Below are 16,566 nucleotides of genomic sequence, written 5' to 3' on the forward strand. Positions count from 1 at the left end.
CTTTTGTTAGTTTGGTTTTATTCATGATTTTGTTTCACGTGAGAAGAGTTGATTTGTACATACATGTGATTGTGTGTGTTTTACAGCACAGTTGAGAATGCTGTCATTGTCACTCATGTTGTGAAGGGATGAGAACATGTTTTAATGGAGGTAGAAGAATTGTCATGGTTAAAATAAACATTTGTGTCTGAAGTGAAAGTTCTTTGATACCAACCCCCTATTGGTTCTTTGATACCACCCCCCATTGGTTCTTTGATACCACCCCCCTATTGGTTCTTTGATACCACCCCCTTATTGGTTCTTTGATACCACTCCCCTATTGGTTCTTTGATACCAACCCCCATTGGTTCTTTGATACCACACCCCTATTGGTTCTTTGATACCACTCCCCTATTGGTTCTTTGATACCACTCCCCTATTGGTTCTTTGATACCACCCCCTATTGGTTCTTTGATACCACCCCCCTATTGGTTCTTTGATACCACTCCCCTATTGGTTCTTTGATACCACCCCCCTATTGGTTCTTTGATACCACCCCCCTATTGGTTCTTTGATACCACTCCCCTATTGGTTCTTTGATACCACCCCCCTATTCGTTTTTTGATACCACTCCCCTATTGGTTCTTTGATACCACCCCCCTATTCGTTCTTTGATACCACTCCCCTATTGGTTCTTTGATACCACTCCCCTATTGGTTCTTTGATACCACTCCCCTATTGGTTCTTTGATACCACTCCCCTATTGGTTCTTTGCGTGACAACAGACATGCTTCCATAATATAGTTAATCTATAGCTGTCACCCTATGTTGTAATTTACCACCATATTACACTGGATTTTACAGAAGTCAGGAACAGTATTTAAAAATAGAAATGGACTTTTAAGATGATATTTTTGTCCACAGAGTGTGGTTGTATGTGATGTCGTCATGGTATTTGCTTTGTTTACATGTTAGGAATCACCATAATTTGCAACAAAATCTGAAGTTGTTTATTTTTTGAATCGGCGTTGCTGTAACAGTATGCATGGCAACTTTGAAAGAAACTTTTATTTCAAATTGTGACATGCTTTTACAAATATCCAAAAAGAGAGGTATGGAGTTTCTCTATACTGATGTCCCAGATCAAATAGAGTTGTTTATAATATATTTACCTAAAAGTTTTTTTCTAATTCAGATTTAAAAATAACTTGTTTTGGTGCTGATAAAAGTAAAATCAATCCCTCTGCAAAAGCCTGTCAACAATGATCTGCATTGTTCCAATGTATCTCATCTTGTACCTTGTACCATGTTCCGTTCCAATGTATCTCATCTTGTACCTTGTACCATGTTCCGTTCCAATGTATCTCATCTTGTACCTTGTACCATGTTCCGTTCCAATGTATCTCGTCTTGTACCTTGTACCATGTTCTCTCATGAATTGCAATGTTTTTATCATGTCCATCTCGCAGTTTTACGTGTCCCAAACGGCACCCTATTCCCTATATAGTGCCAAGGGCCCCCGGTCAAAACTAGTGCACTCTAAAGGGAATGGGGTGCCGTTTGGGACTCAAGTCAATGTTATGAAGGTGACGCAACCTATAAAGGACCTGAGCCATCGCATATCATCATACCCCAATATTACATGTACCAGCAGCATATTGTACCAAAAAAAAAACAGCAAAAATCTAGTAAGACTACCATGACGATTAAACTGACTTAAACATTGGAGTCTTGGTTGATGACGTTCACTCTGGACTGTTTTTGACACTTTGATTCACACAGAATTTGACTGAGCTGATATCTATGGGTGGCGGGGGGCGGGCGGGGGGAGGGGGGAAGAAGAAAAAAATTGAATTTCAATGCATTTCAATTTATATATGTCAAATGATTATTGATTTTAAATGTCTATTTTGTCAAAAGCATCCTCACGTAGTATGTTTGTATATTTATATATGTATATAAATATATGTTTACATATTTTATATATTTACTGTATGTCTTATTACAACATAGGTGTCATGACGAAACTGGACATTAATTGAATCTGCTTTACAGGTTGACTGGTTGACAGAGATGTACTGCATAGCTTTGTCTGTAAGATACAGAACATTACTGTGTCCCAAATGACACCATTTTCCCCCTATATAGTGCACTGCTACTGTAAATAAGGGTTCTGGTCAAAAGAAGTGCACCACGTAGGAAATACAATGTCATTAGGGACGCATGCAGTCAATGTGTTCGTCCATGGTTATAGTGTGCCTACCTAGCAAACCCCACGGTACCTGGGAATCCAGATTCAAGATTTGGTTGAATTCAAGTCACGATGTTCACACAACAACAACAACAACAACAACATTGATGATTGCACTGTACTTCAGATCGTTGGATAGTTCATTTTTTATTCTTTTATTATTTGGTTGTTTGTTTTTTTTTGGTTTTTTTTACTTTCTCGCTATGAAACGTTTGTTTTTATTTCAGGGAATTATGCATGAAATTAACCTTAATTTAATTAATTTATTGCCAATTTGTTAATTTTTCGATTTTTGTTTTGTCAATAACATAATAAAGGAGACAATTTGAAACATCTTTGTTGAGATCTGTGGTGCATTTTTATCCAAGTTATGTTGTCAGATCTATGGGAAATTCTATAATTATATTAGCCACAACTGACGAGTCAGTGGGCAGTATTTAAAAAAAATAATCAACCAATTATTTCCTATAAATGTAGGTTACAATTTTCAAGTTAGGGTTAAGGGGAAGGAGAGCAATACGCATGCATGGCAGAGAAGGTCATTGATCTATAAAATGATCTAGCATCTTAAATAGCTACCCTACTGACTTGTAGATCAGCGACCGACCACAATTGTTGCTCTCAAATAGCCGACATGCCTGCCTGCCCGCCTGCCCGCCTGCCTTGCCTGCCTGCCTGCCTGCCTGCCTGCCCGCCTGCCCGCCTGCCCGCCTGCCTTGCCTGCCTGCCTGCCTGCCTGCCTGCAGCATCGTACACCAGCCCAACACAGCTGCTGCTTGGCTTGCGGTCTTCTCTCATTGATGGACAGGTGAGGCGCTGTCCACTGTCCATGGTGCTGAAACGGCTACCCATCTCTCTGTTGTCGTCGGTGCTGTCCATAGTGCTGAAACAGCTACCCATCTCTCTGTTGTCGTCGTAGCTGTTTATCGAAAGTTTATCGCTGCTGTTGTATAAGGGTGTGCTAGTCACATACAAAACAGAATGGTAGGCCTAAGTATGTCAAACTAGACTACATGATAGCCCATAAGCCTAGTAATTAGCCTACAGAAAGGAATCGTTGTTGTTGTAACCCTGAAATATTGGCACTATTACGGTTGTCACCATAGAGATAGATAGACGAGTCATCTTTGTATCTGTGCCATTACAGCATCTGTGACAGCGTGTGCAGTGCCATTCAGGCAATCTCCATTTTGAAGTAGTCCATTTTCCTTTTTCACGATTGGCTGATCCCTCCCGATGATCATGTTCTCCTTCAAACATGACCTTGAGCCCTGCACCGTTCTATCATCATAACGTCGCTCATCATTTCAAGAGACGCTCGGCTCTGTTCTCGTCTTCCCTCTGTACATTCTGCGTTGCAGCATCCCTGGGACTTTGTATTCTGAGCATGCGCCAAACATATTGGATTGCCCACTGTGTGCTTTATAAATGGCATATAGTCCACCAGTCAATATGATAAATGAATAAATTGTGGGCAAACTGAAGCAGCTGTATCTACTTTGGTCTGTGTCTTAGATATATTATTACTCTGTAGACTGTGTCTTAGATATATTATTACTCTGTAGACTGTGTCTTAGATATACTGTAACTCTGTAGTCTGTGTCTTAGATATATTATTACTCTGTAGACTGTGTCTTAGATATATTATTACTCTGTAGACTGTGTCTTAGATATATTATTACTATGTAGACTGTGTCTTAGATATATTATTACTCTGTAGACTGTGTCTTAGATATAGTATTACTCTGTAGACTGTGTCTTAGATATATTATTACACTGTAGACTGTCTTAGATATATTATTACTCTGTAGACTGTGTCTTAGATATATTATTACTCTGTAGACTGTGTCTTAGATATATTATTACTCTGTAGACTCTGTCTTAGATATATTATTACTCTGTAGACTGTGTCTTAGATATATTATTACTCTGTAGACTGTGTCTTAGATATATTATTACTCTGTAGACTGTGTCTTAGATATATTATTACTCTGTAGTCTGTGTCTTAGATATATTATTACTCTGTAGACTGTGTCTTAGATATATTATTACTCTGTAGTCTATGTCTTAGATATATTATTACTCTGTAGTCTGTGTCTTAAATATATTATTACTCTGTAGACTGTGTCTTAGATATATTATTACTCTGTAGTCTGTGTCTTAGATATATTATTACTCTGTAGTCTATGTCTTAGATATATTATTACTCTGTAGTCTGTTTCTTAAATATATTATTACTCTGTAGACTGTGTCTTAGATATATTATTACTCTGTAGTCTGTGTCTTAGATATATTATTACTCTGTAGACTGTGTCTTAGATATATTATTACTCTGTAGACTGTGTCTTAGATATATTATTACTCTGTAGACTGTATCTTAGATATATTATTACTCTGTAGACTGTGTCTTAGATATACTGTAACTCTGTAGACTGTGTCTTAGATATACTGTTATTCTGTAGACTGTGTCTTAGATATATTGTAACTCTGTAGACTGTGTCTTAGATATACTGTAACTCTGTAGACTGTGTCTTAGATATACTGTTACTCTGTAGACTGTGTCTTAGATATATTGTAACTCTGTAGACTGTGTCTTAGATATATTGTAACTCTGTAGACTGTGTCTTAGATATACTGTTACTCTGTAGACTGTGTCTTAGATATACTGTTACTCTGTAGACTGTCTTAGATATATTGTAACTCTGTAGACTGTGTCTTAGATATACTGTTACTCTGTAGTCTGTGTCTTAGATATATTGTAACTCTGTAGACTGTGTCTTAGATATACTGTTACTCTGTAGACTGTGTCTTAGATATACTGTTACTCTGTAGACTGTGTCTTAGATATATTGTAACTCTGTAGACTGTGTCTTAGATATACTGTTACTCTGTAGACTGTGTCTTAGATATACTGTTACTCTGTAGACTGTGTCTTAGATATACTGTAACTCTGTAGACTGTGTCTTAGATATACTGTAACTCTGTAGACTGTGTCTTAGATATACTGTTACTCTGTAGACTGTGTCTTAGATATACTGTGGGTATTAGGGCCTGAAGCTGGAGAATTCCCTGTCAGGGTCTATCTTACCTGTATAGTGTCATAACCCTGTCAGGGTCTATCTTACCTGTATAGTATCATAACCCTGTCAGGGTCTATCTTACCTGTATAGTATCATATCCCTGTCAGGGTCTATCTTACCTGTATAGTGTCATAACCCTGTCAGGGTCTATCTTACCTGTATAGTGTCATAACCCTGTCAGGGTCTATCTTACCTGTATAGTATCATAACCCTGCCAGGGTCTATCTTACCTGTATAGTGTCATATCCCTGTCAGGGTCTATCTTACCTGTATAGTATCATAACCCTGTCAGGGTCTATCTTACCTGTATAGTTTCATAACCCTGTCAGGGTCTATCTTACCTGTATAGTGTCATATCCCTGTCAGGGTCTATCTTACCTGTATAGTATCATATCCCTGTCAGGGTCTATCTTACCTGTATAGTATCATATCCCTGTCAGGGTCTATCTTACCTGTATAGTATCATATCCCTGTCAGGGTCTATCTTACCTGTATAGTGTCATAACCCTGTCAGGGTCTATCTTACCTGTATAGTGTCATAACCCTGTCAGGGTCTATCTTACCTGTATAGTGTCATAACCCTGTCAGGGTCTATCTTACCTGTATAGTGTCATAACCCTGTCAGGGTCTATCTTACCTGTATAGTATCATAACCCTGTCAGGGTCTATCTTACCTGTATAGTATCATATCCCCTGTCAGGGTCTATCTTACCTGTATAGTGTCATATCCCTGTCAGGGTCTATCTTACCTGTATAGTGTCATAACCCTGTCAGGGTCTATCTTACCTGTATAGTGTCATAACCCTGTCAGGGTCTATCTTACCTGTATAGTGTCATAACCCTGTCAGGGTCTATCTTACCTGTATAGTGTCATAACCCTGTCAGGGTCTATCTTACCTGTATAGTATCATATCCCTGTCAGGGTCTATCTTACCTGTATAGTATCATATCCCTGTCAGGGTCTATCTTACCTGTATAGTGTCATATCCCCTGTCAGGGTCTATCTTACCTGTATAGTGTCATATCCCTGTCAGGGTCTATCTTACCTGTATAGTATCATAACCCTGTCAGGGTCTATCTTACCTGTATAGTATCATATCCCTGTCAGGGTCTATCTTACCTGTATAGTATCATAACCCTGTCAGGGTCTATCTTACCTGTATAGTATCATATCCCTGTCAGGGTCTATCTTACCTGTATAGTATCATAACCCTGTCAGGGTCTATCTTACCTGTATAGTGTCATAACCCTGTCAGGGTCTATCTTACCTGTATAGTATCATATCCCTGTCAGGGTCTATCTTACCTGTATAGTGTCATATCCCTGTCAGGGTCTATCTTACCTGTATAGTATCATATCCCCTGTCAGGGTCTATCTTACCTGTATAGTATCATATCCCTGTCAGGGTCTATCTTACCTGTATAGTATCATATCCCTGTCAGGGTCTATCTTACCTGTATAGTATCATATCCCCTGTCAGGGTCTATCTTACCTGTATAGTGTCATAACCCTGTCAGGGTCTATCTTACCTGTATAGTGTCATATCCCTGTCAGGGTCTATCTTACCTGTATAGTGTCATAACCCTGTCAGGGTCTATCTTACCTGTATAGTGTCATAACCCTGTCAGGGTCTATCTTACCTGTATAGTATCATATCCCTGTCAGGGTCTATCTTACCTGTATAGTGTCATAACCCTGTCAGGGTCTATCTTACCTGTATAGTGTCATATCCCTGTCAGGGTCTATCTTACCTGTATAGTGTCATAACCCTGTCAGGGTCTATCTTACCTGTATAGTGTCATAACCCTGTCAGGGTCTATCTTACCTGTATAGTGTCATAACCCTGTCAGGGTCTATCTTACCTGTATAGTGTCATATCCCTGTCAGGGTCTATCTTACCTGTATAGTGTCATAACCCTGTCAGGGTCTATCTTACCTGTATAGTGTCATAACCCTGTCAGGGTCTATCTTACCTGTATAGTGTCATAACCCTGTCAGGGTCTATCTTACCTGTATAGTGTCATAACCCTGTCAGGGTCTATCTTACCTGTATAGTATCATATCCCTGTCAGGGTCTATCTTACCTGTATAGTATCATATCCCTGTCAGGGTCTATCTTACCTGTATAGTGTCATATCCCCTGTCAGGGTCTATCTTACCTGTATAGTGTCATATCCCTGTCAGGGTCTATCTTACCTGTATAGTATCATAACCCTGTCAGGGTCTATCTTACCTGTATAGTATCATATCCCTGTCAGGGTCTATCTTACCTGTATAGTATCATAACCCTGTCAGGGTCTATCTTACCTGTATAGTATCATATCCCTGTCAGGGTCTATCTTACCTGTATAGTATCATAACCCTGTCAGGGTCTATCTTACCTGTATAGTGTCATAACCCTGTCAGGGTCTATCTTACCTGTATAGTATCATATCCCTGTCAGGGTCTATCTTACCTGTATAGTGTCATATCCCTGTCAGGGTCTATCTTACCTGTATAGTATCATAACCCTGTCAGGGTCTATCTTACCTGTATAGTATCATATCCCTGTCAGGGTCTATCTTACCTGTATAGTATCATATCCCTGTCAGGGTCTATCTTACCTGTATAGTATCATATCCCCTGTCAGGGTCTATCTTACCTGTATAGTGTCATAACCCTGTCAGGGTCTATCTTACCTGTATAGTATCATATCCCTGTCAGGGTCTATCTTACCTGTATAGTATCATATCCCCTGTCAGGGTCTATCTTACCTGTATAGTGTCATAACCCTGTCAGGGTCTATCTTACCTGTATAGTATCATAACCCTGTCAGGGTCTATCTTACCTGTATAGTATCATAACCCTGTCAGGGTCTATCTTACCTGTATAGTATCATAACCCTGTCAGGGTCTATCTTACCTGTATAGTATCATAACCCTGTCAGGGTCTATCTTTCCATGTATAGTATCATATCCCTGTCAGGGTCTATCTTACCTGTATAGTGTCATAACCCTGTCAGGGTCTATCTTACCTGTATAGTATCATAACCCTGTCAGGGTCTATCTTACCTGTATAGTGTCATAACCCTGTCAGGGTCTATCTTACCTGTATAGTATCATATCCCTGTCAGGGTCTATCTTACCTGTATAGTGTCATAACCCTGTCAGGGTCTATCTTACCTGTATAGTATCATATCACTGTCAGGGTCTATCTTACCTGTATAGTGTCATAACCCTGTCAGGGTCTATCTTACCTGTATAGTGTCATAACCCTGTCAGGGTCTATCTTACCTGTATAGTGTCATAACCCTGTCAGGGTCTATCTTACCTGTATAGTATCATATCCCTGTCAGGGTCTATCTTACCTGTATAGTGTCATAACCCTGTCAGGGTCTATCTTACCTGTATAGTATCATATCCCTGTCAGGGTCTATCTTACCTGTATAGTGTCATAACCCTGTCAGGGTCTATCTTACCTGTATAGTGTCATAACCCTGTCAGGGTCTATCTTACCTGTATAGTATCATATCCCTGTCAGGGTCTATCTTACCTGTATAGTGTCATAACCCTGTCAGGGTCTATCTTACCTGTATAGTGTCATAACCCTGTCAGGGTCTATCTTACCTGTATAGTATCATAACCCTGTCAGGGTCTATCTTACCTGTATAGTGTCATAACCCTGTCAGGGTCTATCTTACCTGTATAGTGTCATAACCCTGTCAGGGTCTATCTTACCTGTATAGTGTCATTCTTTAACAGGCATGTTAGGAATCTTCATTTCAACTGTGTGCACCATAGAGCCCCAATAATCATTACAAGCTCACATTGGAGGCTCAATTCAACCAGAAATACATTTGTCTTGCTCTTACACATACAGAAGTTACACAGAGCTTAACTATCTCATCAATCACATCAAGCAGGGACCTGTTCTCCTACCTCCGTACAGGCTGTGTCTGAGCAGGGACCTGTTCTCCTACCTCCGTACAGGCTGTGTCTGAGCAGCGACCTGTTCTCCTACCTCCGTACAGGCTGTGTCTGAGCAGCGACCTGTTCTCTTACCTCCGTACAGGCTGTGTCTGAGCAGAGACCTGTTCTCCTACCTCCGTACAGGCTGTGTCTGAGCAGCGACCTGTTCTCCTACCTCCGTACAGGCTGTGTCTGAGCAGAGACCTGTTCTCCTACCTCCGTACAGGCTGTGTCTGAGCAGCGACCTGTTCTCTTACCTCCGTACAGGCTGTGTCTGAGCAGAGACCTGTTCTCCTACCTCCGTACAGGCTGTGTCTGAGCAGAGACCTGTTCTCTTACCTCCGTACAGGCTGTGTCTGAGCAGAGACCTGTTCTCTTACCTCCGTACAGGCTGTGTCTGAGCAGCGACCTGTTCTCTTACCTCCGTACAGGCTGTGTCTGAGCAGCGACCTGTTCTCTTACCTCCGTACAGGCTGTGTCTGAGCAGGGACCTGTTCTCTTACCTCCGTACAGGCTGTGTCTGAGCAGGGACCTGTTCTCGTACCTCCGTACAGATCAACCAATAATCTTCTGTCTATAGCCTGTTAAATGAACATCATCTTTTGTACATGTTAGTCATTTAGCAGACGCTCTAATCCAGAGCCGTTTACAGGAGCCATTAGGGTTAAGTACCTTACTCAAGGGCACATCGACAGATTTCTTTTCACCTAGTCGGCTGGGGGATTTGAACCAGCAACCTTTCTGTTACTGGCCCAACTGTCACATCCTGACCATGGTAAAGGTCCTCTCCTTTTGACAGCCATGACACCAACACTCATAACCGCTAGGCTAACTGCTCTAACCGCTAGGCTGCCTGCTCTAACCGCTAGGCTACCTGCTCTAACCGCTAAGCTACCTGCTCATAACCGCTAGGCTGCCTGCTCTAACTGCTAGGCTGCCTGCTCTAACCGCTAGGCTGCCTGCTCTAACCGCTAGGCTGCCTGCTCTAACCGCTAGGCTACCTGCTCTAACCGCTAGGCTGCCTGCTCTAACTGCTAGGCTGCCTGCTCTAACCGCTAGGCTGCCTGCTCTAACCGCTAGGCTACCTGCTCTAACCGCTAGGCTACCTGCTCTAACCGCTAGGCTAACTGTTCTAACCGCTAGGCTAACTGCTCTAACCGCTAGGCTGCCTGCTCTTAACCGCTAGGCTGCCTGCTCTTAACCGCTAGGCTGCCTGCTCTAACCGCTAGGCTACCTGCTCATAACCGCTAGGCTACCTGCTCTAACCGCTAGGCTGCCTGCTCTAACCGCTAGGCTACCTGCTCTAACCGCTAGATTACCTGCTCTTAACCGCTAGGCTGCCTGCTCTAACCGCTAGGCTATCTGCTCTTAACCGCTAGGCTGCCTGCTCTAACCGCTAGGCTATCTGCTCTTAACCGCTAGGCTGCCTGCTCTAACCGCTAGGCTGCCTGCTCTAACCGCTAGGCTATCTGCTCTTAACCGCTAGGCTACCTACCGTCCTGCTCACTTTGTCCTATTTCTCTGTACCCCTGTCTCCTTCAAACCCTGCCTCCTTCAAACCCTGTCTCCTTCATACCCCGACTCCTTCATACCCTGTTTCCTTCCAACCCTGTCTCCTTCAAACCCTGTCTCCTTCATACCCTGTCTCCCTCATACCCTGTTTCCTTCATACCCTGTCTCCTTCATACCCTGCTCATTCATACCCTGTCTCCTTCAAACCCTGTCTACTTCATACCCTGTTCCTTCATACCCTGCTACTTCATACCCTGCTACCTCATACCCTGCGCCTTCATACCCTGTCTCCTTCAAACCCTGTCTCTTTCATACCCTACTCCTTCATACCCTGTCTCCCTCATACCCTGTCTCCTTCATACCCTGCTATTAATTACCCTGCTCCTTCATACCCTGTCTCCTTCTTTTGGGAAGGTGTACTGTTCCGAATGGCGGATGGTGGAGAAGGCTGCGAGGCGGGACCCTGATGAGGAGGAGGGACAGACCTTGGTGGGCGTTCGTCAGGAGGCCAAGCTGTTCACCATGCTGCACCATCCCAATATCATGGCCCTACTGGGAGTCAGAATCCTGCTGCAGCATCACAACATCATGGCCCTACTGGGGGTCAGAATCCTGCTGCAGCATCACAACATCATGGCCCTACTGGGGGTCAGAATCCTGCTGCACCATCCCAATATCATGGCCCTACTGGGGGTCAGAATCCTGCTGCACCATCCCAATATCATGGCCCTACTGGGGGTAAGAATCCTGCTGCAGCATCACAACACCATGGCCCTACTGGGGTTAAGAATCCTGCTGCAGCATCACAACACCATGGCCCTACTGGGGGTAAGAATCCTGCTGCAGCATCACAACATCATGGCCCTACTGGGTTGACAGAATCCTGCTGCACCATCCCAATATCATGGCCCTACTGGGGGTAAGAATCCTGCTGCAGCATCACAACACCATGGCCCTACTGCGGGTAAGAATTCTGCTGCAGCATCACAACATCATGGCCCTACTGGGGGTCAGAATCCTGATCATGGGCCACCCAATTCCCTAAGGGCCACCAAATTCACCTGGAGACAAACACCTGGGTTGATGAAGACATGTCCGTAGGGCTCTGAGACATGATTGTGTGGAAGCACAGAGCTGGGGAAGGGTACCAAAAAATGCCTGCAGCATCGAAGCACCCCAAGAACACAGTGGCCTCCATCATTCTTAAATTGAGAAAGTTTGGAACCACCAAGACTCTTCCTATAGTTGGCCCCCCGGCCAAACTGAGTCCATCTGTGACGATGGGAGAAACTTCCAGAAGGACAACCATCTCTGCAGCACTCCATCAATTATGTCTTTATGGTAGAGTGACCAGATGGAAGCCACTCCTCAGTAAAAGGCACATGACAGCCCACTTGGAGTTTGCCGAAAGGCACCTAAAGGGCTCTCAAACCATGAAAAACAAGATTCTCTGGTCTGATGAAATCAAGATTGAACTCTTTGGCCTGAATGCCAAGTGTTACATCTTGAGAAAACCTGGCACCATCCCTACGGTGACGCATGGTGGTGGCAGCATCATATTGTGGGGATGTTTTTCAGTGGCAGGGACTGGGAGACTAGTCAGGATGGAGGGAAAGATGAATAGAGCAAAATACAGAGAGATCCTTGATGAAACCTGCTCCAGAGCGCTCAGGACCTCAGACTGTGCGAAGGTTCACCTTCCAACAGGACAACAACCCGAAGCACACAGCCAAGACAAAGCAGCAGTGGCTTTGGGACAAGTCTCTGAATGTCCTTGAGTGGCTCAGTCAGAGCCCAGACTTGAACCTGATTGAACATCTCTGGAGAGACCTGAAAATAGCTGTGCAGCGACGCTCCCCATCCAACCTGACAGAGCATGAGAGGATCTGCAGAGAAGAATGGGAGAAACTTCCCAAATACAAGTGTGCCAAGCTTGTTGCGTCATACGCAAGAAGAGTCGAGGCTGTAATCACTGCCAAAGGTGCTTCAACAAAGTACTGAGTGAAGTGTCTGAATACTTAAGTGATTTTGTTTATGCCAAAAAAATTGAAAAACCTGTTTTTGCTTTTTTTTATGGGGTATTGTGTGTAGATTGATGAGGAAAAAGGGTTCATGAAATTGATAACTTGCTAGCAACAGAAAGCATTCATATACTGGCTATCTCTGAAACTCACTAAGAAATTCCTTTGGTACAGTGGTAGCAATACATCTACAGAAGAGACAGGAATGCCAATGGAGGTGGTGTTGCTGTTCGCATTCAGTCATACTCCTGTAAAGCTTAGAGACGTTCTCATGTGAAATGCTGTTGAACTAATATGTCTACAGGTTCATCTGCCTCACCTAAAGCTCATTCTGGTGGGAAGGGCGCTGTACCAAGTGCTAACAGTCAGTATCTGGATAACATGGGATGCATTTGTGTGGGATGCCTGTGTGAAATGCTTGATAATGTATGTGATATCAACAGAAAGGTATATTTTTTGGGGGTGACCTAAATATTGATTGGCTTTCATCAAGCTGCCCACTCAAGAAAAAAGCTTCAAACTTTAACCAGTGCCTGCAGCCTGGTTCAGGTTATCAGTCAACCTACCAGGGTAGTTACAAACAGAACAGGAACAATATCTTCCACGTGTATTGACCACATCTTTTTACTAACGCTGCAGATATTTGCTCTAAAGCTGTATCCACATCCATCAGATGTAGTGATCATAATATAATCTCCATATATAGAAAAACCAAAGTTCCAAAGACTGGACCTAAAATAATGAGTAAGCGACCAATGTTCCCTCAAAACATTTTCTGCACTGAGCAAATTTCAGGTCTATTGAGCGCAAACTTGAAAGTTGTGGAAGTCCTGTGCAACTTCCAGCCTGTCTTCACTGTGAACACTGAGGCTGTACCCGCTTTCAGTTACAGTTTTAAACAATGGACAGGTAGGCTACTGTGGCTATTTTATCATAATGTAGGCCTACCAGAGTGGCCTACCATCAAAAACATTGGAGAAAATGCATCCCATAACATTTTAACATGGAAATAGCTGTTCTATCATTCAGCCTACAGTAGCAGCCAATGTGTGGTGTTCAATGTAGGCCTACATTCCATGAGACTTTTACATAAAAAAAACAAGCAGGGTTTAACAGTAACCTGTTTATCCACTTGTCCTTCAGACAAGGAGGTGACTGAAAATGTTGTGTTGTTTGATGCAAGAAATCACTTTACAAAATAACATTTATTATTATTGCCATACCATTATTACAGAGAATCAGACAAAGTATGCTACCCTCTGCCTATTGGCTACTTAGCTTATTCAAGCCTGTCTCAAAATACAACACAGCCCCTTTAAAAAAATCTGTTTACCTGGCTCGATTTTTCAAAGATGTCTGGAAATGTACACGTTTTGTGCTCTTATAAGAAGCAATCACTCCCTCATAGTTGACTATACATTATCTATAACTGGCCTAATAACTCACTAACTAGCAAAGGATATGAACAAATGTCCACACGTGGCTACATGCAGCTCTTGCTTTGATCTCAAAACAAGCGCATCTACTCATGACTGCTCATGCTGTAAACACAGTCCAGTTCAAAGTAAATGGCACAGATCCATGTATGGCAATGGTCTATTGGCATATAGGCCTACTGCAGCTCTGATTGGTTATGTCGCAGCGGTCTGTGTGTCTGTGTAGAGTACAGGGCTGAGTCAAAGCTAAAGAATCATACTCCGATGTGTTCTGCCTACAACAACATCTCTTGGATAGTTAGTTTTGCATGTTAAAGTCTTGCATAGTTTGTTTTGTTTCGGTATGTTGCATTGAAAGTGGCTAATATTATGTTGATTTGATCACAATTCCCACAATAAAGGGAAATGCTGATTTTTATTTTTATTTTGTTTATTTTTTTCACCTTTATTTAACTAGGTAGACTAGTTAAGAACAAGTTCTCATTTACAACTGCGACCTGGCCAATATAAAGCAAAGCAGTGCGACACAAACAACAACACGGAGTTACACATGGAATAAACAAACATACAGTCAATAACACAAAATAAAGTAGATATATGGTGTGTGCAAATGAGGTAGGATAAGGGAGGTAAGGCAATAAATAGGCCATGGTGGCGAAATAATTACAATTTAGCCATTAAACACTGGAGTGATGGATGTGCAGAAGATGAATGTGCAAGTAGAGATACTGGGGTGCAAAGGAGCAAAAAAAATAATAATAACAGTATGGAGATGAGGTAGTTGGATGGGCTATTTACAAGATGGGCTATGTACAGGTGCAGTGATCTGTGAGCTGCTCTGACAGCTGGTTCTTCAAGTTAGTGAGGGAGATATGAGTCTCCAGTTTAGGGGGGGGGACTCAAGAAAGTTGAGGGAAGTTCAATCTCGTGCTTCTCTGCATGGGCTGATACTGTATTTATTCTGCCTGAGCAAGCGCGTAGCTTAGAGGGAACATCGTAAGCGACCACACAGAGGTTTTTGCAAAATATTTGTTGGTCTGGTCTGAGGTGTGTAATGAGGAACATCCTAACATCCTTGAAGCATTTAGGAAATTATTTATTCCGGCTACTGACAGGCATGCGCCAATAAAGAAACTGACTGTTAACACACTCCCAAATCCCCATAGATAGATGATGAATTTCTAAACTGTATGGCTGAGAGGGTTAAGGCAAAGGGAATGGCAAATAAGTCTGGCAATGTAGCAGATTGGCAAAAACATACAGTAAATTGAGAAATCACATAATTAAACTTAAACAAAAAGAAGAAGCTATACTATGGAACAAAGATAAATGATATAAAAAGGAAATTCTAGGCAGAAAAGCGAACTCCGCGTCATCCTTCATTAAAGCTGATTTCTCATTCATAACAAAACCCTTTGATATTTTCCAACCACTTTAATAACTTTTTTATTGACAAGATTAGCAAACTTAGGCCTGACATGCAAACAACAAATGCTGAGCATTAATATTCATGTATAACAGACCAAATAATGAAAGAAAAGGAGGATACCTAATCAGTTGTACAACTGAATGTATCCAACTGAAATGTGTCTTTCTGCATTTAACCCAACACCTCTGAATCAGAGAGGTGCGTTGAAAAGCACTGTAGCTTTGAATTCCAAAAAGTTAGTGAACAAATTATTGTTATCTATAAATAAGGACAAACCACAACCTGGATGGTAAATTACTGAGGTTGGTAGCCAAATACATTGTGACTCCTATTTGCCAAATTTTTCATTTAAGCTTAGAAGTCAGGAGGGAGGCAAAGGTAATTCCGCTGCCAAAAATAGCAAAGAACCTTTTAATGGTTCAAACAGCCGACTAATCAGCCTGTTGCTTAGCAAACTTTTGGAAAAAATTGTGTTCGACCAAATACAATGTTATTTTACAGAAAACAAATTAACAACAGACTTTCAGCATGCTTATAGGGGAAGGGCACTCAACATGCTCGGCATTGACACAAATTACTGATGATTGGCTGAAAGAAATTGATAATAAGAAGACTGTGGGAGCTGTTTTCATGAACTTCCGTACAACTTTTGATATCTTTAAGCACGGTTACATACACACAGTAATGTGATTATTGTGGATAGTCCGTTTAATATAATAGTTCATTTAAAATGTTTACATGCTCTGCAAAAGAAAAACGATTTCCCTAATAATCCTGTTTACATGGACACACCTGAATTCAGGCGACTGATGGGAATTTTGATGAATGCAGAAAATCACCAATCAAAATAAAGGTTCTACCACAGTGGCCATGTTATTTTTGCGATTCTGATTCGGACATACAGTACCAGT

Source organism: Salmo salar, chromosome ssa09 (genome assembly GCF_905237065.1).
Source record: "Salmo salar chromosome ssa09, Ssal_v3.1, whole genome shotgun sequence".
NCBI lineage: Eukaryota > Metazoa > Chordata > Actinopteri > Salmoniformes > Salmonidae > Salmo > Salmo salar.